The sequence below is a fragment of the Pseudopipra pipra genome, chromosome 3 (genome assembly GCF_036250125.1).
Source record: "Pseudopipra pipra isolate bDixPip1 chromosome 3, bDixPip1.hap1, whole genome shotgun sequence".
In the NCBI taxonomy this organism is placed as follows: Eukaryota; Metazoa; Chordata; class Aves; order Passeriformes; family Pipridae; genus Pseudopipra; species Pseudopipra pipra.
In genome coordinates, this window is record NC_087551.1 from 83369545 (window position 1) to 83396816 (window position 27272).

The 27272-nt window shown below is 38.8% G+C and overlaps 1 long non-coding RNA gene across 1 annotated transcript; it reads left to right on the forward strand.

Moving 5' to 3' along the window:
- Window positions 1-18298: 18298 nt before the first annotated feature.
- On the forward strand, window positions 18299-27272 carry LOC135411920 (uncharacterized). The gene is made up of 3 exons (XR_010429386.1): window positions 18299-23935; window positions 25832-25991; window positions 26434-27272. It is a non-coding gene; the product is annotated as an uncharacterized LOC135411920 (long non-coding RNA).

A 27272-nucleotide genomic window follows, 5' to 3' on the forward strand; every position in this document is an offset into this window, starting at 1 on the left:
CAGTGTATTTCCCTGCCATGGGCTCAGGTATAGCATAAAAAAATTAAAATACTTGAGGCCCTGTACACCCCACAGGCTCCAAATTGGCATTTCTACTGCAAAACTGCATAGGCAATTGTAGTCCTGAAGTGAGGTTACATAGCAGCTGTGAGAGAGGCTTTCAGAAGAGGATGCTTCTCACAAGTACATTCTTGGATCTCTTCTTTTTGGAGGCTTGTCCCAAGTACAGCAGCATTTCACTTGTCTCAGCCTAGTAGAGGTTTTCTACGAAAGATGTGTGCTCCTGATCTTCTTCTTCTGAAGGTCAGTTGCCATCAATGCTGCCCGAGTGATCTGCAGTCATCTATTCAAAAATTATGAAATTGTTCCTCTGTCGCTATGACCATAATGGGTTCTACTTGAATTTTAAGCTAGACTTACTTTTCCAAAACACAGTCAGCTTACTCCCTGAAAAGTCCAAGTTCAAGAGTATTTTCTTTATTTAGAAGGAGACTGTAGTTAACACAGCAATAGAGCTGCGTCTTATATCAAGGACAATTTACTCCTTGCACTATGAATGTTCCTTCAAACATTGTTGTATTGTTAGAGTGATTTCTGACTTTTATAATGGAAAATAAATGGCTGCTAGGTATGAGTGTACCTTCAGGAAGTCCTCTGCTTTAAAGTAGTGCCAGTGTCATATCTGTTTTTTGCCTTTTCAAGCTTTTCATTTTTCTCTAATGTTAGCCATTGCCCAGTTCACCTCAATCCTGAGTGTCCCACTGCAGCCATGCAAAATGCCATAGCCTCCTGAATCTCTTCTAGTTTTTTCTAAATATTTTCTTTATTGGAGTTTATGACCTTCTTAGAACTTTCATATAATGTTCAGATGCACCAGCTCCTACCCCCTGACCTCTGTTTCAGTGTAAAACAGAGAAGCAGAAGGGACCTCTTTATGAAACCCAGTCCTGCACTCAGACAGGAGAAGGTGTCATCTCATCTTTGACTTAAGCTGAATTGTCTCAGTCTTAGCACAAGTTGGCTCTGGAGCCTTATTCTTCCTTTTAAAAAGCTGTTATCACTGCTTTAGTGACAAGAAAGCCTCTGACTTAATTTGAGTTGAATTTGATGCATGGATGTGAGCAGCTTCAAAGCTGAGGGAGCTAGGACCCATGCATATGAGCTGTGCTTCGTCTCTTAATAATGAATAATTATTAAGTATTATTCATTTATTATCAATTATAATAGTTTTTGGTAGTTTGCTCAAAACACTAATGAAAATGTGGCTGCAGCTATATTAAAATTTTGTGACAGTTACTCAAATATATCATAATGAAATTTGTCACCCAATGTACTGCTGATAACTTATGGGATCTATACAATCCCTGTCTCTTTCAGCTTCATGGGTTAGCTGCCTTTCACACCTAGCTAATGTGAGGACAAAGGACTGTTGTGATGAGGGACAATTTCCCATTGTTTCTGTTGAGGACAGAAATGTTACTATTCAAGCAATTGGTGTTAGATACAGAAGCATAGAGACTCCTGCTCCTACTCAGTGTGCCATCCCTTACATATTTAAAGGTCATGTTAATCCTTTAAGTCATCACCTTGTGTTGAAGCTTCATGATTATCTCACCATCTACTGTGACCCCTCAACTTCTTTTCTTTTCCCCAGGGTGCAATCACTGCTCCCATAAGCACAAATGTTCTTTTTCCAAGTATGTAATTATTTGGCTTCACTGTAAATTAATTCTGTTTGCTTGTTTGTACTCAGTTTATTGCATCTGCTGGAGGGAACACCAGTCCTTTTTTTTATTTAACAATCCCCCGTTTTTGTTTTATGTGCAAACTTCACCAACAGTATTATATTTACTTCCAGTTCACTGCTAAAAGTTAATAATGTGAAGACACCTGGCAATACGCTGAAAATACGCTTCCTTAGTGAGGATTTCCTAGGTATGCTTATGTTTGAGATCCGTCAGTTAACTGGTTTTATTGTCTACTTTTTTAGTGATGATTCAGCAAAAAAAAATCTACAATAATAAAAATTTCCTATATTTATACCTGTGTATAAATATATACCTGTGTTGAATTTGCATGTACACGTTTATCAACCAAATTTGTGACATGACAAAAAAGTACTGTGTGGCTTTGTAAAAAATTTGGTTTCCTTGTTTTCTTACTGGTATTAATTGTACGTCTCTCCTTTAATTTGTTTAACAATGAAATCCCATATGTTATATTTACTAGAATTTATATTACGTTGACAGAAGAATGGTTAATTTAGTAATCCTTTTAGTGCCTTTTACATAGAAGAACACATTGAGAGCAGCACTGTGGAGAAAGACTTTTCTTATACGAAAAGCTGGACATGAGCCAACAGTGTACACTTGCAGCCCAGAATGCCAACCACATCCTACCTGCATCAAAAGAGGGATGACCAGCAGGTCGAGGGAGGTGATTCTCCCCTCTATTTGTGAGACCTTACCCGTACTACTGCATCCAGGTCTCGGGTCCTCAGCACAAGAAAGACACCAACCTGTTAGAGCAGGTTCAGAGAAGGGCCATAAGGAGGACCAAAGGGCTGGAGCACCTCTCCTATGGAGACAGGCTGAGAGGGTTGGGGTTGTTCAGCCTGGACAAGAGAAGGCTCCAGGAAGACCTTATAGCAGCCTTCCAGTACCTAAAAGGGGATTATAAAGAAGAGGGACTTCTTACAAAGGCAGATAGTGATAGGACAAGGGGGAAGAGTTTTAAACCAAAAGACAGGAGATTTAGATTAGATGTTAGAAAGAAATTCTTTACTGTGAGGGTGGTGAGGCACTGGAACAGGTTGCACAGAGAAGTTGTGGATGTCCCATCTCTGTAAGTGTTCAAAGCCAGGCTGGATGGGATCCTGAGCAAGCTGGTCTAGTGGAAGGTATCCCTTCCCATGGCAAGGGGATTGGAACTAGGTGAGCTGTGAGCTTTGAGGTCCCTTCCAACCCAGACCATTATATGATTCTATGATGCATTCTTGTATGTAGCTACATTTTTTTCTTCCTGCTTCTCTTACTTTTAAATGCAAAAAATATATGTCAAAATACAGTTGCTGTTTGCATAAAATGGCTTATTTCCTATTGAAAATGTTATTCTAAAATGAATAGAATACATGAATACATCAACCAGAACAGACAGAGAAGTACATATTTGTGTACCAAGTCCACCTATTTCCAGGGAGCATCCTTTAGTCATGAGAGAATTAATTCTCTTTGGTTCTCTTCGTCTTGTGGGTACGATCGTTGCTGCTGTGCTTTCACGCTGATGCTTCTCCACCTTGACATGCTGTTCTTTCTTCATTAATTTCAGGTGACTGCTGCTCTTGTCTCTGTGTTCAGCATCCTTTGTAGCCATTAAGAGCGTAGGAAGGTCAGTTTGCTCTCTTGAGTCTTCATTTTGCTAGTCCTGGCAAGACCACATTTGTTTATCTGAGAAAATTGTTGGGATGTCATTGCTTTTCTCATCAAACCATAGTGAGGTTTCTCTTTCACGTATAAACGTCTCAGACACCTGACAAGCCAGGAGCTAGAGATAGGTAGAAAACAGTATGCCCTTGCTGCAAGATTATTTCAGATTTCAAAAGCTGTACTATTGTATTCTGGGACAAATATAAGATTTTCCCAGATATTTTATATTCACAGACAGGTGGAGAGAGCTGGAGGTGGTTCGGTGCACGGCACATGTATTCAGACTCTGCCACCTTCATCCAGGATGGGAGTTTAGTCAGTCGTCTGCAAGGCCCATGAGGCAGCTCTGAGGAGAAGGAGACAGCTATAGGTTAAGAAACCTAAGTTTAGGAATCTATAGATTGTAGAAGCATATCAGATGTCTGAGCTTCTTCAGCTGATGGGTATCCATGGAGCCAGTTCAACTCACTCTGAAGTGGGCACCCTGTGCTAAGTCAGCCAAATTGTGTTGATCCACTGCTTGATACAGTCACCTACACATGGGGCTTTGAAATGCTGGGTGTTGCCTTGCCTGGTCACCTGCCTTTACAAGGGTGCACATCTTTCATATCTCCTGTGTCATGTCTACTATCCCTATGTAATTCTTTCATTAAATAAACAGCCCCAAGTGGCATTGGGCAGGGACTTTGACCTGAATCCATTACCTCTCAAGTCAAGTAAAGAAAAAGTTTCTTGCTCTGATTGGTAGATATGTCATTTATACAAGGTGAAACAGCCTGGATGGCTGTTAGAGAATTTGTTAGAATGGCAGAAGAAAAAGAATCAGAGTGAGCAACACTTGCATCCCAAAAGCTGTTGAATATTGCCAGAAGAGGCATTGCTAATATTTTGATAGGTAGTTCTTGACAAAATAGTTATTAATATTAGAATATTTTGTGGGAAAACAAACAAACAAAACAAAACCCTACAAAAACAAAACAAACAAACAAACAGAAAAACCCCACCAGGAACACGAAGTATTTGATAGCTGACACCTTCCGGCAAAAAAAAAACGACATGGAAAATTCATGACTGATTTCCTAATAACACACTTGGAGAACAGTTCATGCTCAGAGCGGTGCTGAGAGTCTGGTTTCCTTTCAGCCACCTAGGCTGATGATCTGGGTCCACATTTATCCACCTGCCTGGACTACAGTTCTCCCTTTGGGAGAATTGCTGAGCTGTGTCCCTTCCTGCCTCTAGCCACTGCAGCTGGCCCAGCAGCAGGGAGCTCTCCCGCAGAGATGTCCCTCCAGGCAGGCAGCGTTTAACCTCTCCAAGGAAAGAGCACGTACAGCCAGTGGAGGGTGAATGAGGTGAGTCTACTGTGGCACACAGGCATGCTGTCAAGGAGCTAAGAAAAGCTGCCTATGAAAGATGGTGTTGAACTCCTCACCCCTGTGTCACTTACAGCTTCATGGCTGGCACATTTGCAGAGATCCTTTGAAGCCTCTCTCTGCTTTCTGTCTCCACTTTACTACTTAAGATGGAATATTAGAGATAAATATTGTACTTGAAAAATCCCACATTATGTAATATCATCTTTAGAACTGCTAGTTAGGGGGTTTTTTCTGGCTTAATTACACTATGAAATGCACAGGACCACTTCTCCTGACATAACTACTTACCAAGAGTGATTTTTTTTTAATGGGAAAGAAGGGAATACAAACACTTTGCTTGTATTGACAGGATGGTCAAGTGATCTCAGATTTTCTCTGTGGTGATGTCCTGATGTAGCTGTTGTGATTCTCTATCAATTAAGCAGTGATTTCTGTGTGATTCCTCAAGTTCAGCATGATTCTTCATCCCCAGTTGAAACTACCCTGCTTTGGAGGTTCCTGAGTCCAAAATGGCCCTGATGCTGCAAGTTAGGATACATATTTTTTTCTTCTTTTTCTTATTTTTTCCCCTCCCCTTTCTTGCTGTCTGGAATGATAAGTTTTGGATAAAAATGTCTAGGAAGTTATCAGCCCAAATATACTACTATTATATATCCACCTACCCCAGTGCGAGTCCTTTCAATGTTACTACTTGGCTACAGTTCTCTGTTAATCATCAGGACAGTTTCAGTTCTGTGTTTCTAATGGTTGAGTAAATTCATCATGTTCCTACATTTATTGCTCAGCAAATCTGGAGCTTCCACTTTCAGAAATTCTTCTGAGATGTCTCAACTCTGAAAACTGCTTAATTTCTGATTCTATTAACAGGAAATGTTTACAGAATGCCCCTTTTTTCTGAGGGCCTTCATTCATATTCTTCTTTAATATTGGTGTTTGGAAGATAATATATGCTGCAGGTCACCCAGTGTTCAGAGAAACTGATAGCCTTTGAAAACTAGAAATTTAAGAGCTGTCGGTCAGTGTTTCTAACAGAAATATGAGCATCTTTCCGTGCATACACAGTACTGGTTAAAATTACTCCAAGGAGGTATTCTCTTTTGGGTTGTGGGTGGCTGACAGCAAGGTTCTATGGTTTTGGCAACTGTTTTCTGCATGCCATTTTTTCCCTCTCATTTAAGAAGTATGCTATCTATATATAGCCTAAGGGCATAGCCTCTGTACTGAAATGAGTTGAATTTTTCCAACTGCTTTGTTCTTCTCTGACCCCATTCCATATATGCTTTATCTTAAGGGCAGTAACCATCTGGAATGTGCTCTATTGGTGAAGCCAGTCCATAAGGACAAGGACAAACCAGCACTCCTCCAGATCCGCTGGGAAAAGGGAGAGCCATATACCTGAGTCACACACAAATACCTGGAAGCTGATTTAGCAGCTGCAGGACCCAAATGAGACAACTCTTGTTGCAGAACAAATACTTCCTCCTACAGAGAGATACCTTTCTTGTTTTCTTCCACCTTCCAGACCTCTTTTTTCCTGCTTCCCCATCTGTTTATTCCTTTAACATGATTTTCAGGCTGTCTTCCTCACCCACTTCTCTTTCTGGGATGCTGCAATGGAGCTCCGCTCTTGCTTCTTTTCCCTCCATGTGTAACTGCTTGCTGTTCCTATATACAGCAAATATCTCTGTGCAGGTGATAGAAATGGTTTCACTTCTGCACTGTTCAACCCAACTGTTCAACTCTCCTCTGTTCAACCCAGGCCTGTCTTGCTAGCAGCTCTTGAATAATTGTCAGCTCTCAGAGTGACTAACACAGATCTCAGCCAGGCTCCTTTCCTTGTGGGGGAAGATTGTGCTGGTCACCCCATGCTGCTGGTAGTTAGGACCCTAGAACTAGGGATATGCTTCAAGTCACTCCTGTCATCTTCAGACTCTTCCTGTAACTTTCATAAAATACAGATGTAGACATGCCAGACATAATATATATCAGATATATTTATTTGTAGCTTAACTCTTCTAGGAGATGCACTTTCACTATCCAGCAGCTGGGAGAGAAGTCACAGGCAGATGCCAAATGTGACTGTCCTTTCTTCCTGAGGCCGTTACATACAAGAAGATACCTCAGTGGTTTTTTACCACTCACAAAAACTGCAAGTTCTGTGCGAGAAACTGGCAATGGCATCAACCAGGCAAGGCTGGGAGACGCTCATTGCTCTTCAGGACTGGGAAGGCTGTGAGAGTGTGGGCAGAGGAGCACCTGGGGACTGACACCGCTGTGAGCTGTGAGTAATGGGAGTTCCTCAGCCTGAGGATTTCCTCCATGGTGAGCTGAGTGAGAAAGGCTGCTCCAACAGCACTGATTCCAAACAGATATTGTGAGGGCAGTTTGAACACTTATTGGACAGGCCAGTTGACTGGTCAAATAGCATTGCCCAGGTTTTAGAAAGGTGAAAATCCAAAGTAGGCTCTACGCAAGCAATGTCACTCACAACCTTGGATCTAACAATTAAGGAAGTAAATGGCCTTTTTGTTCTGGCTTTGTGCATCATGCAATGAGGTCATGGTCCATGACTACAACTCCTACGCATTAAAGTAATACAAATAATTAATAAAAATAATGAGTTAGGTTTCATTATGTGTCTTGCACTGCATAAAATCCCCTGTGAGCAGTTACTGTCTGAATATTTAATGTCTTGATGCAATTTGAAAATGTAGTGCAAATGACAGTGTAATAAACCAAAGAACTTCATCAACTTCTAATTGAAATTAATGACAACTGAACTTATGCATTGTGCATAAAAGAAGAGAATTCTTCCCTGGCCTTAAAAGCATTTAGATTCAGGGTTGGCATGGCTCAGTCTGAATTATCTTCTTTTTCTATCTCAAACACTGGTTTTATTGCAGAAAACTAGTCTTATTTCAGACAACCAGCAAATATCACATGGATTAAAAAGTTAGACTTTTCTCTCAATTCCTGCAGAAGTGTTTTCTCTCTATATGTGGCAAATCTGTAAGAAATCATATTCATCTGTATTTTGGGAGACTAGGAGCTGAAAATACATTCCTTACTTACGAGACTATTTTCTACAATACTACTTCAGAAATTTATACGTAGACCGAATCTTAACAAAAAAGAGACTCTCTTATTTCAAGGTCATTTTAAACCTCTGTGGCAAAGGTACGAAGGTTAGAAACATCATCTGGCAAAAACACAGTGTACTAAGGCATGCCAGTGTGTTTGTCAAAATGGCTATGGAAGCCCTTTTCCCATCCCCTGGCAGCAGAAGTGAATAGCAGAGATGGCTGGAAGTGGCCGTTGCATTTTATTACCATGCCATAACACAGGCAAATATGATTCTCCATGCTAACATTTGGCACCAGTATGATTTCACACACCCGTAATGATTGTAGCGGAGCGCAGCTCAAGCCACTTGGCTCCAGGTAACTGAAGTGTTCCTTGTCTTCAACACTACATGTAATATTTACTTTTCTAATAACTTTGCAATAAAACCTGCTAAAACAAGAATTAACCTTTTTTGTTTTACTGGTTTGCACAGCTTTGCAGAGTTTTAAGAACATCTAACTTGCTGCAAGCTTTAGCACAGCCATTTAAGTCATTCCACATTACTATACTGCAGCTGGTTGCATTACATCTTGTGGGTCACTTGTAAAGAGAAGAGTTGTTGTGATGTACTGTACTTGCCAACAGCAGGCACAAATCAGGAGAATTGTACATGGAGGCATATCATTAAATTTCAACAAACAGATTTAGTAGAGAAGTCATTCTTCCTATGAGAACACTATAGCTGCCATTGTCCATAAACTATTTAGAAGGCCTGAATAAAGGGCTACTTAAAATCTTCAGCTGATAAGGCTTTATGCTGTATTTTCTTGTTCTTTTGTTTATAATTCTCCTACTTTCCAGTGGTTTCTTTTTCTCAGTGCCTGAAAAATTTGTGTTCATGGGCACGTACTTTCAGGATTGTTGGAGAGATAAGATATTTAAATACTAGCTCCATCTGATACCTACAGAGAGACCTAGAGGTCTGTAAGTTTTTTGATGCTGCAGCATAAACGGGTGGTTAGCTTGTGACAAAAGCATGCCACACAAGCCTCTAAGAAGCTGAGTTCAAGTGACAGTCTTTACCTCAGATCCTGATGGTTTATTTCTTTTCATAGCAGTTATATACAATGCTTCTAAAAATAATTCTTTTTCATATACCATCAACCTGCACCCTGGGTCTAACTCAAAGACTATGAAATCAATGGAGATTATTCTAAGCAAAGATAAAAAAGATTCTCTATAAATAGAATAGAACTTGTGATATTTTGTTCTATTTTACTTTACCAAATATGAAGACATAAAAACTACAACTTCTGTTTTCTGAAAATCCGATTAGTCTGCACCTTCCAGAGACTTAAAAAGCAGTGACCAGAGTCTGCATACTCTTCTCCAAAATGGTTACCCTCTTGGAACTAGAAACAGCTTGTCAAAATCCCATCTTTCATAATGGAATTTGCTACTTTTTGATGGAGGAGGATGCTTTCTGCAGCAGTATTATGCCCTTAAAAGGCATGAATCAATTTACATTTCAATCATGGGTGGGCCCATACCATCAATTTGTAAGAGTGCTTTTAATTTACCTGAACTCACAGTCATTGGGCTGATCCCAGCAGATTTGCCTTTATGCCAAAACCTGCTTTTACCATGACATCTCTTGAGTGCTCAGCCTCCATAAAAATAAATAAATTCTCCTGAAACTGTGCTAAATTCATTACCAGTGAATCTTCTTTCACTATATGAAATTCTAAATTAAAAAGATAGGTTTATTTTAAGCTTTTAACATACTGTTGTAGTTAATCGTGTATATCGGGCAAGAAGCTTGGTTGCTAAGAAAATCTTTGGCATGTTTCCATGGAATTTGTGTGTTATTGATGGAAAAAGTACCAAATCATAGGAAGTGGATCTGCTAATTTGAATAGTGAAACAAAAAAAAATGAGTAGAACAATTTTCTGCCCAAATTTTGAGATAGTGCAAGCCCATGCCAAAAATAACATACTTCCCATCAATTGACTGTAGATATTTGTCTTTAGAGACTTAAGATAAAAAAAAAAATAATTCCCATTTCTATGGATAGATAGAACATATGGATGGATCTCTGGTTGTCAGTGGTTGCCCTTACATTGCTGCACAGAGGTTGCTAGGATGAGCTCAAAGCTAAAATACATTGGCTATCTGCAGAAACACCCAGTGTGTTTATTACTTCCAGAATAAATCTCATTTGTGTTTACATTTAACGTTCTTCAGTGTGTAGTTGTCTGCCCTGTGATCAGATAGACATTTCTATGTAGCTTTTCCAGCTGTCTCAATAACCATGGTCCGGAAGGGAGAGAGAAAAAATGACCTGGGATAGGGAGAGAAGACAGAGTGGAACCTGATACTGCTTGCCTCAGGAAAGGACATTGCAGTAGACATCCAGGGCTTTAGCTGAATAAAATCTGCCTAGAGGAACAGATGACTAGTACTGGGTCACAGCCTGGAGCTCAAAATGCTGCCAGAGAAGTTTTGGCAGGTGTGAGGTGGAGCAGCCCGTGGCAGAGAAAGCCCGTAACCCAGCATGGACACACAGCCCTGCTCAGGGCAAGTTTTAAAGACTGGCTGACCATGAAAAACATATTTAGTCCACTTTGAAACTCTTATTTTTCATTGAAATATAGACTGGAGTCACTTGGCAGTCAAGAATAAAGCAATGGGATTAGATCTTCTCGATATTCTCAGAAACCGTAATTGCTACGCTCCATAAGCAGGGCATGACCTCATTATTTAGGATTTTGTAAAAGGAATGAGTCGCACAGGTCTACAGGCCAAATAAAACAGTGGATGTATCATGGGAAGATATATTGTTTAGCAGGATAACATAGTTCAACAAGGTAGCATGGTGGCCAAGGAGCACATTCGGAGAACAAAGTTTCTGGGCACACTGAGAACATTGATCTACAGTGCAAGGTTCAGAAAATCCTGTGGAAAGCTAATTATTCTGTGGGATGATAATTTTATTTTGCCATCTTGAGTTCCTATTGTTTTTAGGTAGGGGGTTTTTATGCCTTGACAAGGAAAATCAAGGATACATCTGAAGCCTACAGCCATATAAGGCACATGTATGGCTCAGTAGTTGCCTCCTACTGTGTTTTTTTACCTCATGAGAGAAACCTTGATTTTTGGTTCTCTGTCATTTAAATAATTGTTTCTTATTTCAGTTTAAACACAGTAGGATTTTATAGCCCGAGGAGTAGGTTCCTGCCTCTGATTAGCTTTGAGCTGATTAAGCAGCAAAACATCGCTGGACAATGAGGGAATCCTATGAAGGTAAAAAAATTGAGAATATAAGACTCTCTTACAATTCAATAATAGCACTGGAGAGAATGATTCATTTTTTGTGGAAGACAAGCAGTCAAGTTTTTTTCTGTTTTCTTTCTGCTTCTATTATTTTATCCATTCTGTGACTACAAGCAAGTCCTCCTAACTTCTTGGTCCCTCAGTCTTCTCTTTCTGCAAAACAACAAATCAAACTGCTTTGCTGGAATGTTGGAGGAGTGGATGTAGCGCTTTATAAATATGTAATGAGTTCCATTTTGTGCTAGGAGGCAGAATGAATTAATATATAAATATATAAATTCAGTGTTTGCCAATGGTTTTGGAATTTTTTTCAAGACGTGGCAATAAGACAATAAACTTAAAAGCTACTTTGACATATCTCATTGAGTGTCAGAGGTTTGCATCAAATATTTGATTCAAGCTTCTCTATGAGTCTCTTCTTAAAGCACCACAGAGGCAAGGCACATTGCTTAGCCCGCATATCCTTAGAAAGAAATTAGATATACATTTTTTAAACCATCTTCACTTACTTATGAGAAGAATATCTATCTGCAATACTTCATGTATAAAATGTTTTGCACCCACATAACATATGCACAGAGCATATGTTTTAATTTTAGTTCAGTACAATATTTCAAATTTAAACAAATTAGCCTAAGGCATAAAGTACTATCAAACATTTTTTCTGGGTTTTAATACAAACCAGATTGTAGAGAAGCAATTACTAGTGAAAACAACAGTCATAAACCTAAGTGTATTTTACTTACTCCTATCCTCATTAAGGACACAATATACCTGTCTTTTTTAATTTAGATTTTCATATGGTGAAAAAAAAATTAATTGGTAATGACCTTATCTTGCTATTTATTCACAGATTTTTATAATAATTGTTTTAAGGGTTTTTTGAGTTGATGGTACCATTCAGGCCTCATTATTCAGGGCTATCTGCCTTAAACTTGTTCAGTTTCCATGTTCTGTAACCAGGGAACATGGACACCACTATCTCTGAAATATTTCTAAGATAGCTGCTAATGATAACTAGGAAAAACAAGTCAGAAGGCTTAAACTTACTGTTCAGGAGTCCATAGTTTTAATCCTGTGGAATGGTATCTATTATGTATAGTGAACATGTACCCCAGTAAACCCTCTTTCTCCCACGGAAGGCTTAGCTTAGCATGGGATGCTATTTCTCCAGTAACAAATATTCTATGGCAACACCATAGTAGTTGCATCGCTAGTTATATAAAATTTTGTGATGAAGCTCTTTTAACTTCATTCAGAAGTCAGAAGTATCCTCCTGAAAGTGATCTCACTGAAGGGAAATTCAGTAGTTAATATTATTGCATGTTATTGAATACTCAGCTATTGCAAATGATTTTGTAAGTCATTTGAATAGAAATCATGAACAGACTGCTTTTTCTTTTCTGTACAGCAAATTAGGCATTGCTAAAAGCAAAAAAAAAAAAAAAAAAAAAAAGATTAAAGACCAGATTTAATGCCCATGTAAAGCTGTACTTTTAAGTCTCCTACCAAAATTTATTTGGGTGTTCCTTCCTCTGTCCACAAGAACTCTTTTATCAGGCAGGGCTTCCTAGAGAGAACTCATGCCTTAAATCTGCCTATTTGACCTGTTCATATGAACCCTCCTCAGTTTGTCTTCAGTGCAGTTATCTGGGATGGCTTGAGCAGGATTGATTTAGGCCTTTGCCACTTTGACTTTGTTGTCAGGAATGGCTTATAAGCAGTTCACCCGGGAGGCTGAGGAGGATGGAGACCTCTGGTGCAAAGAGGCCATAAAAAGGAGAGAAAGGGAGGTGTGTCTGTATTGAGGGGGCATGCAAAGGGGAATGAGGGTAGGAGAAGTGGAGTGAAAACTCTCCAGTCGGCTCAGCTGAAACTGGAGGAAGATGTGCCCATGGCAAAGTATCTCAGAAGGGACCGAAAGGATGAACTTGGTGGAACTTGCTTTCAGGCACTTAGCTAAAGTTGTTGCATTCAGTGCAGCACCAGGTAGCACTAACACACAGGAGGTAACGAGTAGAGTGCGTGCAGCTGTAATCCCACCCTGTCTCTGGTTCCCGTGCCAAACACAGAGATGCACACACCCACAGCTAACTATCCACAGGCAGGCTCCTACACCCCTTTCTCTCAGAGAACCTCTCTCTCTCCCTTTTTCTCACCCATAGAGGAGAAGGCTCAGGGACTCACCTTTTGCAATTGTCTTACAGTGAAAAACCTAAACCAAGGTCTGATTCCAGATCTCTCTCCAGCTTGAGAGAATTTAAACTCCAATCACTCTTCTGAGGAGTTTGCAGCCCTGTATGGATAATGAAATATTTGAACTTGATGTGCCATTTTCTGGAAATTTCTCTCTCTTTCTCTATAGCAGCACCTGAGTACCACCCTGCACTATTTGTGTTTCAGCAGTGGGTACAGTGGGGTTCTGCAGGGAGCCCAATTTTGTCATCATGCATGTGTGCTGACAGTGTCTGCCAGACAAACTCCCTCCCAGGGACAAACTGCCTCTTTCCAGGATGGTCTTATGGCTGAGAAGACACCAAACTGCTCAGCCTTGTTTGAAGCAGGGCTGCTCTAAACAGGAGTGTGGCTTAGGCATATAAGGAACACAAAAACCTAACGGAATTGAAGCGCTCCCAGGATGAGACAGAACAGATTCAGATCCTAAATTCTGTATGAATCTTGTTTTAACTTTCCCTTTTATTCTTTTTGAGATCTGGTCCTAAAAGTCTTGCTTGGTATCACATAAAGATGTTGCAATGGGGCAAGAAGTGGAATTCTATGTCCACCTCTCAGATTACTTGACTACCTAATTTGTGTTTCTCCACAGCCACAAGTATTCATTTTTTTATAAAGAGATGCGTCAGTGCAGCAAAATAAACTTTTCACATGGACTCCCACAGACCTATTCTTGATTTATGGCATTATACAGAAGCTGAGTCAAGCTAATATTTTTCATCAGATATCAAGGGAACAAATTTTAACTGCTCTGTTGAAGCATTTTTCTGGTTTGAATTTTATGTGAAAACCAACAGAGTCAACTTATTCCAGTGTAGATGAGAAGAAAGTCTACTGCAACTATGGTAAATCAAAAGCAGCCTGTGTTTCAGTCATTTCTTAACATGGTAGTCACTTTCTCATTTCTTTTTATTCCTTGGTTATAATTAATCTTAAAAAAAAGAATGGTTTAAAATTTAAATGAACTATAAAATCTATAAAAATATAAAATGAACTATCCAAAACCAGACACTTGACAATTACATTTATTACTGCACACTGACTGAACAAGATACTGCATTAGATACAGGACAACTGACATCAAACAGGCACTCCACATAAAGTGGAACAATATGTATTGTAGAGGAAAGGCTTTGGGGCAGCATTTGATTAATGTACTTTTAATTGGACTTTCCTGCCTCATTTGTTTTATTCTCTCAATTTAGTTCAAGCTGCTCAAGTACATAAATAGGCAAAGCACCTACTATAATTAACACAGTACACTGTTTGCAAATTACCATATTCCTCAGATTGTGTATAAACAAATAGGATATTGTGCAAATATTGTTGAACTGCTACAGAAATATAAACAGGCAAAGTAAGTCCATTATTCACTAAAAAACCCACCAAAAAACCAAAACCAAAAACAAAAGTACAAAACCAACCTCCTCTTTGAAAGCTATTTGGGACACTCGATCTTCGTGATTTGTTTTCAGCAGCAACTGTAACTTTAGTTCTATATTTCATTAAAAATTTGTAGGATGTTCTGCCAATGCCATTTAAGCTTGAAGTTGAATGTACTAAGTTATATTCCCTGTGTGATGCTCTCTGATCAGATAAAGAATGTGTGAGACGATATTTGTGTCACCAAATTCAAGCAAACATATGTTGAATGAAGGATGCCTACAGCATAGAAATCCAACAGAAAATGTTAAGTACTATTGCTATTTATAATGTTGAAAATATTCTAGGACTTTTAAGAATCCCATGGTGTGTGCCATAATTCTAGGATATAATTAAAAAAGAATACCTAAAGTGCACAATTGCTAATAAAACACATTAAACATTTAACAACTCAGAAAATCATGTAGGTAATTTGGATTTGATACCTACGTGCTCAGAAAATGTGAATGACATCTGGACAATAAAGCACATGGACAGAAATTCCATAGTCAAGATATAAGTTGAGTGAACTATTTGTTGTGTGAATATTTGGCAGAAAAAGAACAAACTGAAAACTGCATATCTTCCATATTTGTTTAGTGGTCATGTAGTTTTACAGGATTTAAAAATCATTTAGTATAATATTTAATATCTTTTTAGAGGTTTTGCACTTTAACTACTCTTCAGTTACCATATTAAAAAACCCAAAGAGCTCTCCTTCCTCAGTAAACCTTCTTTAATTTGCATTTTAGACTATGATGTACCCTGGGAGCACCACCTACTGATGAACATCTATATGTACAGTGTGCAGTGTCCTACAAAGCTGATGGTTCTTTTCAAATATACATTAGAAAAACATACGGCTTTTCATTTAAAACAAATGTGGAAAATTAAAGACACATTCCACAAGTTACCTGTATATTATATGAGCCAAGAGGGAAAAGTATGATTCTTTTCCTCACACAAATTAGGTAAACTTTATTCAGGAGAAATCAAATATTGGATTTATTATATATTTACTACTCTTCACCCTTCCTCACTAAACTTGGCCACAAAGAAGTGTCAGATTATTATTTGCTTTTTCTTATATTGCTTTTCCATTTCACCTCACAAAATTCAATCAAATAGGCTTGACTAATTATTAAAATGAATATAGTTTCTTCATTAAATACTCACAAATGGTTTTACAAACATTATTGGAGTCTTTGTATTTTCTTTACTTTACAGTTACACAAAGCTAATAGTATCTGAGATGTTACTATTTTCTTGTTGGGAAGGAGGATTTTTTAACTTATACTCAGTTTGTGGTGCTGATATTTCTGGGGAATACCTAGGTGACTTGCAGACTGACAGGGCACTGGATGCTCGTTATTGCCCCAGAGCAAAAGGTTCTGTAATGTACACACTTAGCTAAAGAATTAATTTTATAGGGGGAGGAATTTAAATTGAATCTCCCTATCTATGTTACTGAGCAAAACAGTAGTAAAGCAAAGTAAGTGTCCATTAGGAGGTAATAGCTGGAATATGCTCCACTACTGCTGTTCTGCACTGATTATGTAAAACAGCTGTCAGTCAGGAAATTCCTTCGGGAAAACTGCACTTCCTTCTTTCCAAATTAATTATATTAAATGTGGTGAATTACGTTAAGGAATGGGAGCATGGAGGAATGGTTGAAGAAAGTTTACTTCCATGCTACCAAAAAGTTTCAATCACCTGTTTTCATAGAGGTGCACAGTGTAACCAAATTTTTCATATTAGTTTCTTCTCCAGCTGGGATAAATATCAAAGAGACTTGGAGGTTTTATTTTAAACGTATGCACTGTTGCTTTGTTTTGAAGAAAAAATCCCCACCTGCTCCCTTCTCATGAGCTATGGAATGATATATATCTCTGAATAACTGCCTGTAATATGCGTTCAAAACACATATCAGCACTGATGTTCCTCTTATTTGTATTTATAACTTCTTCAGACTCAAAGTCTTTCAGGAGCATTGCCTCCCTACATCTAAGACACATGCTTCTCAGTGGTCCAACATCCTTTAAACTGAGGACAACAACAAATTGATACAACTGTTTCCAAAATATTTTAAAATCTAAATGCTGCTGTGGGGCTCTGTTATCTCTACATCTAGCTATCTCCTTTAGGGAAAAAAAACCAACTTCTTTTAGTATTCTCTGTCCTGTTCAGTTCCATGTCTTGTGTCCAAGGACACAAGGAAGATGTTATAGGCTAGTTTTACTTGTGTCTACAAAATTTTAAAAATAGATTGTGAAAGCCTTCTAAAAATGGCCTCATTCTGACTGCTTAGATCTGGGTTTTTTTCAGTGTACATGTTTGTTTTGAATTCAGATTGCCATGGCTATTTTCTATTACCAGTAATCACTTTTATCACTAAACCTTCTCAATACTTTACTAGCTGCTTCACTTTCTGGTACAAGTAGTTCAATAAGCTGAATAACTCTGATTGTATATATTTTTTTAATTTAGCCATTACTTTTCTGATCCCTGAATGGCAAGAGGCTGGATCTAAAGATGTAATTGAAATGTATGTCACTCTAGTTAATTAACAATATAATTGTAGCGTATTTACATGGAAGGTGAATTAACTTGGTGAAGTTTGGGGCCAAAATGATTAGAATTTCACGATTTTTATCACTATATGTTAAGGTCTGCCATTCTACCAGTCAGTCATTCCAAGCTATGGATTTCCTAAAGTTACGGACTTGATCTTATGACTTTTTCTTTTGAGGCTGATGAATATTCAGGAGCAAGAAATGGAATCAAGTATTTCAAATATCCTCTCCATACCTTTGGAACTGTCTGAAATCAAATTCTTTCTGCTAAAAGAGTTTTTAAAGTGTTCTAACACTAACAGTTTTCTTGACAGCCCCAAGCAAGCTCTGTAAATATTCCCTTGTGAGAGATCTCCAGTTTCTCCGCACACAGGTCGCACTCTGCACAGGCAAGTATTACTACTGTGTTCAGTGTAATTATCCAGTGTTTATAAAAATCAGAAATAGTACAGAGAGTGGATGAAAATCCACCTCCACTGAAGATAATGTATTGACTTCAGCAAGAGAGGACTTCACTCAAGAAATACATTTTTTTTTTTACTGTATGGTCTATGCATCTGCAATATACCTGAGGAAAAGCAACACTCTAACCATAGAGCTAACTTATGTCATCAAAAATATTCCAAAAAATTGCTGTTTCAGTTACTGAATTATGAGAACTATACCCAGCTGTTAAAATTGCTTATGATGCACCACGACCAAACTCACAAAGCATCTGTGATGAGAGATCAATCATTTCCTGGCATTTATCAAGATGTAGCCAATTAGAACAATAAATAGCATCACACACATTTTCATGTTGTACCAGCAATTCATCTTTTACAATACATAGCTTTGATTATAACCAACATTTGTTTTGCTGAATTTTGTCTAAATGCTCTTTCGGCTTCTCAATTCAAAACTCCTTTAGAGCATTTCTAAAAATTATCTAATTTACCTGTTTCTGCTGCTGAACTGGAACCCTTGAAAATAATTTGCAGCATATTAGCTTCTGTAACACATTATCTTTGTCCTTCATGTCATATGGTGGGTGCTTGTGGTACAAAGTATATTAATTTCAATATTGTAAGCTCTTTTGGTCTGAAGGATCACAGACAGCTCCAGAGAACACAGACAAGCATTTTAACAAGTATTGTTATTTTATCTTGACTAGAAAGAAATCTTAATCAACTTCAGTGCCAGACACCAATCACACTCAAAAGGATTTGTGGTCTCCAAGTATGTCTAAAATTCTGGTTATCAAGCGAGATCAGTTTCATTCAATTTTAGCTCTCTAATAAAAGGAAGGGGCTTAGTCTGTAGCAGTTCCTAGATTTCATCTTCTCTCAGTGAAGAGAAACAGGCTCTTCCAGAACATGATTCATCCTGTCTGTCCTAGAAACTTGTGCTGGGTCTGTGCAGAAAGTGTCCAGCATGCTAAGGCTGCTAAGGGTAGAAGAGATATACCATAGAAAGAGTGAGCAGATGAAAGCACATTAAAGAAAAGCTATTTCTACAGAGGCAAAATTAAGAAATCAAGGGAGACTACACTGTGCAGCAATGCTGCTTGAGCTTTCTCACCAGCTTGCACCATGTGTTACAACTGGCCACAATCAGACTTCACAGTTACATCTTTGCAACACTGATGTACGATTTCTTTTCAGAACCACTGCCCAACAGGACAGATTCCCCCATTCTCAAGCATTAACTACACTTTTGTTGTCCCACAGATGCACAGTTTCTCTCAGTCTGTCCTGAAGCACATGTTCAACACACTTTAAGAGCAATCAACTCTGCTGTCTTATTCTTTGTTACTTATTGCTTTCACACCTTCTTATTAGAATCAGAATTTTGTTGTAAGTCTGGGCCCTAGATGAACCCTGTGGAACCAGTAAGAACCACCAGCCACTGGTGATTCCAAATTTATTACTACATTTGGACACTGTGAGTGAAACAGTTTATCCTGCTCTTACTACGTATCATGTACATATTCAGTACACTTTATATGTGTGTATTTTTTTTGTTGTGACATACCAGGTCATTCTTTTTTTTTTTCTATTACCTGTATAGATTAAACACAAAATCTCATCAAAAAAAAAAAAAAAAAAAGAAGAAGAAGAAACAACATAGTATGATTAAATTTATTTTCAGTAAACCCCTGTTAGCTAGTATTAATTATAGTCCTCTCTTTTAATTCTTGACTAATCAAGTCCTGTATCAGTCATTCCATTAATTTGCCCAGGATTGATATCAGGCTGTCAGAACTATAATTAGCTGGGTCATACTGTTTGGCTTTGGTGTAAAAACTGGTCACAGTCTTCTAAAGTTGTTATAACTGGATTATGCTCATTCTCTTCAATTGAAAAAAAAATCATTAGCTATGTGATTATTGCTGCAAATCAGAATTTCTTCAAAGCAATCTTACAAAGCAGAGCGGTATAGTATTAAAGTATCACATTTACTCTCAATTTTCTTGTAGCCAAGGGAAGCAATCAGGAAGGATGTTCTCCATGCTTAGACTGACAAGGACTTGGCTCTAGCTTCCCTTCACAGCCTTTCTTAACATAATCACTTATAGCTCTTTGTGAAGCTGTTAAGGCAACCTCATCAAGTGCAAAGACTTGTCTCCTCAGCCTAATGAGAGTGGGACCAGTCTCCACAGTCACATTTCCAAACTGCAATCCAGATCTTGCCACAGCTATGCTTGGCTGACAAGCAGAAATCAGAAGTTAGTTCAGACTCCTGGTCTTGAGTGGACAATGCTTACAATAACAGAATTGTTAAACCATTTAGGTTGAATAAGACCTCTAGGATCATCAAGTCCAGCTGTTAACCCAGCATTGCCAAGTCCACTACTAAATCATGTCCCCAAATATCTTTTAAGTACCTCCAGGGATGGTGACTCCACTACTCGCCTGGGCAGCCTCTTCCAATACCTGACCACCTGTGGTTTAGGAATGGTACTCCCCAGTTTAGTACTGCCACTGAGACTCTCCAAACCATGTGCCACTCGCTTGGTCCCCCTTCCTCCCCACCCTGCAGTGGGAGGGGAAGAACTGGAGGAGAGGAGAATGGAGTAACAAAAGGTAAAGATCATGAACTGAGATAAGAACAATTTACTGGGAACAGAAATGAGATAAGGAAATATACAGTAACAGCAGCAATATCAATAAAAGAGTGTACAAGAAATGAACAATTCACACGTGAGTTCTCACCCCCGACAACACCCAACTGCTCCCTTCGCCACACTACCTGACCCAGAAGGGACCCCTTCCCCTGTCCCCAGAAAATTATGGGAGGTGGTATAGAATAACCTCTGAGTCCCAACCATGCCCTCTCCTGGATACTGAAAAAATTAACCCTGTTCTGGCTGTAACCAGGACACCACTCTTCCAGGGTAAACAACCCCAACTCCCTCAGCTGTTCCTCATAAAACTTGTGCTCCAGACCTTTCACCAGCTTCATTGCCCTTCTTGTAGTGAGGGGCCCAGAACTGGACACAGGACTGAAGGCATGGCCTCACCAGTGCTGAGTAAAAGGGATTACTTCTCTGCTGACCACACTATTTGTGATACAAGCCAGGATGCCACTGGCTGTCCTGGCCAGCTGGGAACACTCTTGCCTTGTGTTCATGCGGCTGTTGAACTGCACCCCCAGGTTCTTTTCTGCTGGGCAGCTTTCCAGCCACTCTTTCCCCAGCTGTAGTGCTGCATGGGGTTGTTGTGATCCAAGTGCAGGACCCAGTACTTCACCTTGTTGAATCTCAGCGATATGGTATGGGATGTATTCTGAAAACTGTATCTCACATTAGTGCTTTACAAATGTGGGAAATTTCAGATTCCTCCGTTTCTACTGTCCTAGGTACATAAGAAATGGATCAGACCAGTGGTCCACCTAACCCTCTACACTCCATCGCTGAGCGCAGCAGTGGGAGAGTGCACAGGAGCCTTGCCACCTCCCGAGTTCTTTCCCTCACACATCAGCATAACCCACACTCTTTGTATTACAGGGCACATCCCTGCTCCTTTTCTTTAGTATCTGAATCATGGAATCATAGATTCATAGAATCTTAATATCATGATCTGGCTGTCAGACTACTGGCCATGAATTTGTCTAGCCTCACTTGAGGCTGCTGATGTCATCTGCCCCATAGTTCCCTGTGGCAACAGAAGTTCACTGCCCACTGTGTAAAGATGTACTTTCTCAAATATGCTTTAAGATGCTCTATCCCTCATTTCAGTGAATTTCCCTAATTCCATTATTGCAGGTTTTGGTGATTAGCAGTTCAGTTTAACTAACATTTACATGACTTTTTAAATTACCCTTAGTTCCAGACTGAAGAGTTCTGTATTTTCACAGTATGTTTAGCCTCTGGAAAGGGAAGAATGGGAGGTTTTAAGCCTGTCACCTTTTATTTTGTCCCACTTCCCACTCCAGCATGGTCATCCTTTCCTCTCATTTTAAGTGTAATGGAAAAACAGATAGCACCTACAACTACAGGGGAGTGGGAGGCAGGGGTTGATAAAGAAGTTTGACTTTGCCTCTGGTTGTGGGACAGCCCACAACCTTGTTATATGCAAGAGCCTTGCTGTTGACAAGGCTCTTGCATGTAAACCAAGCTCTGTAACTAATCTCTGCAAACAACCATCCCCATAGGACTGTTATTCTCACAGGGTTTGTGAAAAGGCAGTTCATTAAACCCAGAATGTTGACAAATGTATCAATGAGAGGCTCAGTGATCTTTCTGCTTCCACACTGACTGCTGGGGCTGGAAGCTGCTCATGATGGTGCTGGTGTAAAGCAGCTTCTTCAAGGATGACAAGTGAGACTCCTCAGCAATAGATCACCTTTTGAAAGTCCATCATTTGAAGATGGATGTGCCTCTTTGTCTTTACAAATTTTTTAAACTGCTAGTGCTTAACACTGTCTAACATGTGCTTCGTAATATATATTTGGCCAATTTTCCGCTTGCCAGTCTGGAAAATCAGCACACAATCATCTTTCAATATTGGGTTTTGTACACAGCTAATGTTAATGGAAAATAGGGGACTGTTAACAAAGACAAAGAGCATGAGCTGACATTATTTCCTTCAAGCTTCATTCAGCAGGAATGCCCTGTCAAGTGGAGCACATTATTCCCAAAAGCATTTTGAAAATGGGTGGGTGAACATCCTCTATCATTCTGTAATACTTGTTAAATATCAACAATTTTGTTGGGAGGGATGTAGACATGGAGGGTGTAGCTGGAGAATTGACACTCCCAAGCAAAGGGTAATGCAACAATAATGTTTTGGTTAGCTCTTTGTAAAATAAATAAATAACAGTTTAAGTGGGTGAAAAGCTAGACAGAGCCTGGCCTAAGTTTACAGCTGAAATGTATGCACATGGAAAATAGAGGACAGAGTCCTCTGCAAGCAAAATTATCTGCCTGTATTTGCCATTGGATCTGCAGTACATAATTTACAGAAGCAAGTGTCTTACAAATGTTTCCTTAATGGTTTCCTTAACTATTCTAATTAATGAGAACCTGGTAGGTAGCTTCAGCCATTGGAGAACTCAAGTGATGTGTTTCTACTCCTGCCTTGTCTTCAGAAATTCCATAAGACAAGAAATCAAGAATAAAATACAGTGATGAGGAAGAAGCCAGTGACTAGAACTTGAAGGAAAATAATAAATACAAGAATTATCATGATTCAAAATGTAGGTACAGTGCTGGAAAAAGGCACTACTCCCAAGAACAGAGGGGAAAGTTTACTATCTTACTGCCTGGCATGACTAGTTGTGCTGTGGATGTCTTCCTTTTTTTGCTGGTCATAGTGACAAGAGAACAAAACTTGACCCTTTTCATTCTTTATATATTAAGCTATAACCTCACATTTTGAAAACAGAAGAGAATAACGTATTACTTGGTAATCTAATATCAAATTATGAGCAAATTCATTCAGGAATAAACTAAAGTCCTACTGAACCCAAATTGCTGCTTAACTGAATGAGCTATGAAAATATAATTATGTTTTGGGAGTTCATCTTGTCTTTCTGAATAACTCTAAATATAGATTTCACAAATCAGTTCATAAATTGTTTTGCTTTTCTTCTTTTTTTGAACTTTCCTAAGTCAAGTAATGCAACAGTACCTGAGAGTATGCACACTATAGCAGTGCTATAACACTAGAGATGCAAGTTCATGTTTCTTTTCTTAATGTCATTCTAGAAAAAGTACTCCAATATGTTATAGAATACTAGGGCACCATTGCTTTGCCATGAAATTTGGTTGTCTGAATCAACTAGGTGACATCAAGGATTTGCAGCTAAATGCAAATCAATACAAAGGTGGAAGATAATAGCACAAGAAGTGGTTTGTTAGAGGGAGAAGTTTGGGTCACAGGTTTTCAAATACTGAGGTTCTGTTGTGTAATTAATCTTCCTCTTCCCAATGCAGAGCATGTATTTGCTTTAAAATAATACTATCCATTTTTTCTCTAGGTAGAAAAGTATTCATGGTGGGAGTCAAAAGAAGCTAACAAGGTAGTTAAATGATATATATTCAAAACAATCCAACAGTATTCTTTTTCTTGAAAAGAAAGAGAAATGCTTTTTTTCCTACGGACAATGTCTGAGTTCCTAAAAATCATAGAACCTAACTGTACAATCTGATCTGTATGAACAGTTTTATATGAATGAAAAATGATCCTGAAATTCATGCTGCTAACAAGGGTCCTTTATGCTGATCACCTTAGAGAACCTGCCCACCAAGGTTAATTTCCAGTTGATCAGCTTAGGCATGAAAAAGAGACATATCTGCCAAAAATATTAGAAGCACCAATGCTGTTAGTTCAAAAGGAAATTATTTGTAAACAAAAGCAGAGTATGATCTGATCACTAATATCAAGAGAACACAGTAAGCATAGCTGCAATTTTAGAGCAGGCAGAAGCTTTCTACAGCTCCCTAGCTGAATTATTTTCCTTTTAATGTCAAACCAAATGTGCTGCTAGAGGATCTTCAACACAATAACACAGAGCACTGCATTAAGGCTTTGCTTAGCAAAGGTTGAGCTTCTCAAAAAAGGAGGATAGCAATAGCCAAGAGCTAGAAATTCATCCCAGTGAACTCTTTCTGTCTGTATCTGTCCTCTTCAGAAAGAGATTTTGAATTTTAATCACTAGGTCTCAATTTCACATACTTTTTTTCCGAAGTATAGAATTAATGCAGGAAATGCAGTATCTTCTTCCTCACAATCTGCCTAATGATGGCCTGCACATGGCTCATTCTGGACCCCAGGTATAATACACGGCCTTAGAGACCCGTGTCAGCTTCATTTATCTCTTTTCCTTTCATAATTACGAGTGAAAAAATGAAGTGATCCTAGGAGTAAACAGAATAAAGCACTTCATTTCTGCAAGAGGATAGAAGGAAATACTACAATCTTTTCTCCTCTTCTCAGGCTTATGTGTACAGCACTGCCAAAGATGAAGGTTTCCTGTAAGGCATCAGCTTCTAGGAGTGTACTGAGACATTGCAGTTCTCCTTTTTTTTCTTTTTGGTAATGTACATTTCCTACAAGCCATAAATATTGTTTTAAATTTATCTCTGAATGCCACAGATTGGGGAACTTTTACATGTATTTGGTTAGAATTAATTGCAGCTTAAATACGATTCTTGATCCAAGTAATGATTTCACAAATGTTCCCTAAATCTTCAGACTTCTCCTGTCCACACTGATGAGGTCACTGCAGACAGAAACTGATTAAGATAGCACTAGACAATTTTCTCCTAGCCAAAAATGCTAAAACTGATTCTACAAAAATCAAAACAGAGGACAGAAAGAGACATACTGTATCTTCAAGTTCAACACGGAGCATATGATATATGAGGACAGGTTGAGATATGTGGGTTTGTTAAGCCAGAAAAAAAGTCTTAGGGGATTACTAGGGGCTTATAAAGAAAGTCTTCTTCACAGTCAGAAATAAAGATGAGAAGCAAGAGGCACAAATAGCTACAAAGAAAATCTGACTGGATAAAAAGAGAAAAAAACACAATCTACAGGAGAATGGTCAAGTGCTAGACCAGGTTGCCCAGAGTGGCTGTGGAAGCTCATTTCCTGGAGATACTTTCACTTCAAGTGGACAAAAACCTGATCAACCCAATCTGACTTTGAATTTAGTCTACCTGTTTGAGAAGGAGATTGAACTGAGCGACCTCCAAAGATCCCTTCTAACCTGAATTATGCTACAGTTTTTCTCATTTTGCTAAGCTACCCAAGCCAAACTTTTTTGTCTCCTCTCATAAAAAAGAACCTCAAACTCATTTTCATCCAAAATGGCAGATAATATCATTTTCCTGTGTCAGTCAAGAATTTATAATAAGTGGGGTGTATTAAACTCAAGTAAATGTTTGTAAGCAGTACATTATCTTATTTACAGGTTGATATAAAATAGAAGCTCAGTAGATGGAGACACTTCACACTGAAATGTATGCAACAGAGTCCCAACAAAGGAAGATATTTTACTCCACGCAAAGTCAAAGTCAGCCAAGTACGGATGACACCTGATCTGGCAGTGTGACATTTCCTTCCTTGAAAAGGTGAGTCTATTCCTAAATCAGCAGGAGGAAAACAATCTCTCATATAACTAAGTAATTTTTGGGTAGGATGTCCGAATCTGAACGAATTCCCTGGAAACCTCTAAAGAAACAGTATTGGCTATAGGAGTTAGGATGGTGTACTAGTAGGTGGTTTACACTGTGGGATACAACAGGTTAGAAGGGCAGACAAAGAGATAGAATCAGTGAAGAGAGGGGTACATCTATGCTGGTGAAAAAAGGGAGGACTGGAATCAATGCTTGACCTTGAGGACAGATAGGACAGATTAACAGAAGTCCCCACTGCTTTGGTCCAGTCCCTTCATGAGAAATCAGTCATGTACACCTACAGACTGCTTGGCATTGAGTCTCTTCTGTATCTTACATATTGCCCACAAGATCCTATGACATAATTATTATCTTGTGCCTTTTTTTTTTTTTTTAGTCATAGAGTCTCTGAAATAACTCCAGGACTATGTGGCAGCCTATCACTGTCATATCATTGGAGTATGAAACTGGAGGGTTTGTATTGTGTTCTCCGGGAAGCAAAAGGGTACAAAGCCTATTAGAAGACTTTGCTGGGAGTTGAATCTGATAGTCTCTTTCTAACTGACTGCTAGATTAGATTTCTGGATTGAACTACTCCCAAAACTGCATCTGGGTTTTCATCTTGCAGAGAATAAGATAGAGTGGTCAAATGCAGAGCCAAGGGTAAGCTGACAAACAATTACATATCCATGCAGGCACTTCCCTATCATGCCAGAGTTGCTTAGTTTCCTCAAAATTTTTAATAGGACTACCATGGGGTCTGGTGTTAAAGCTCACTTCCTGGCCCTGTGTGTTTACCAGAGTACAGGTATGTCTACAAGACCTAGTGTGTCTACAAAACAGATTGTAGAGATTTTTTTCTTATATCGGTACCAGAATCTTAGCCAGTTTTTCTTTGTTTCTATAAACCTTTACAACTGTGCTTTACATTTGGAATTAGTAATTTATCTCTTTCTTTTGACTTAAGTACCACAGTAACTAGCTAAAAGACAGTGATCCCACACCTCTCTTATTTAGCAAGATATTCCCTTAGGTTGGTAAAGAGGCAACAAATCGTTTACTTGGTATTTTAGCAACTGTCCCACTTTCCTAAGACAGCCAAAGGAAAAAGGATTGTATCCCCATGGTAGCTGCAAGAGCTGCTTTGAGACTTTGCATCACAAAGATTAGGAAAGGAACTAGTGTGTTCCAGTCACTGTCTAGATTGTAGCAAGGTAATAGATGCTGATCCTGAAT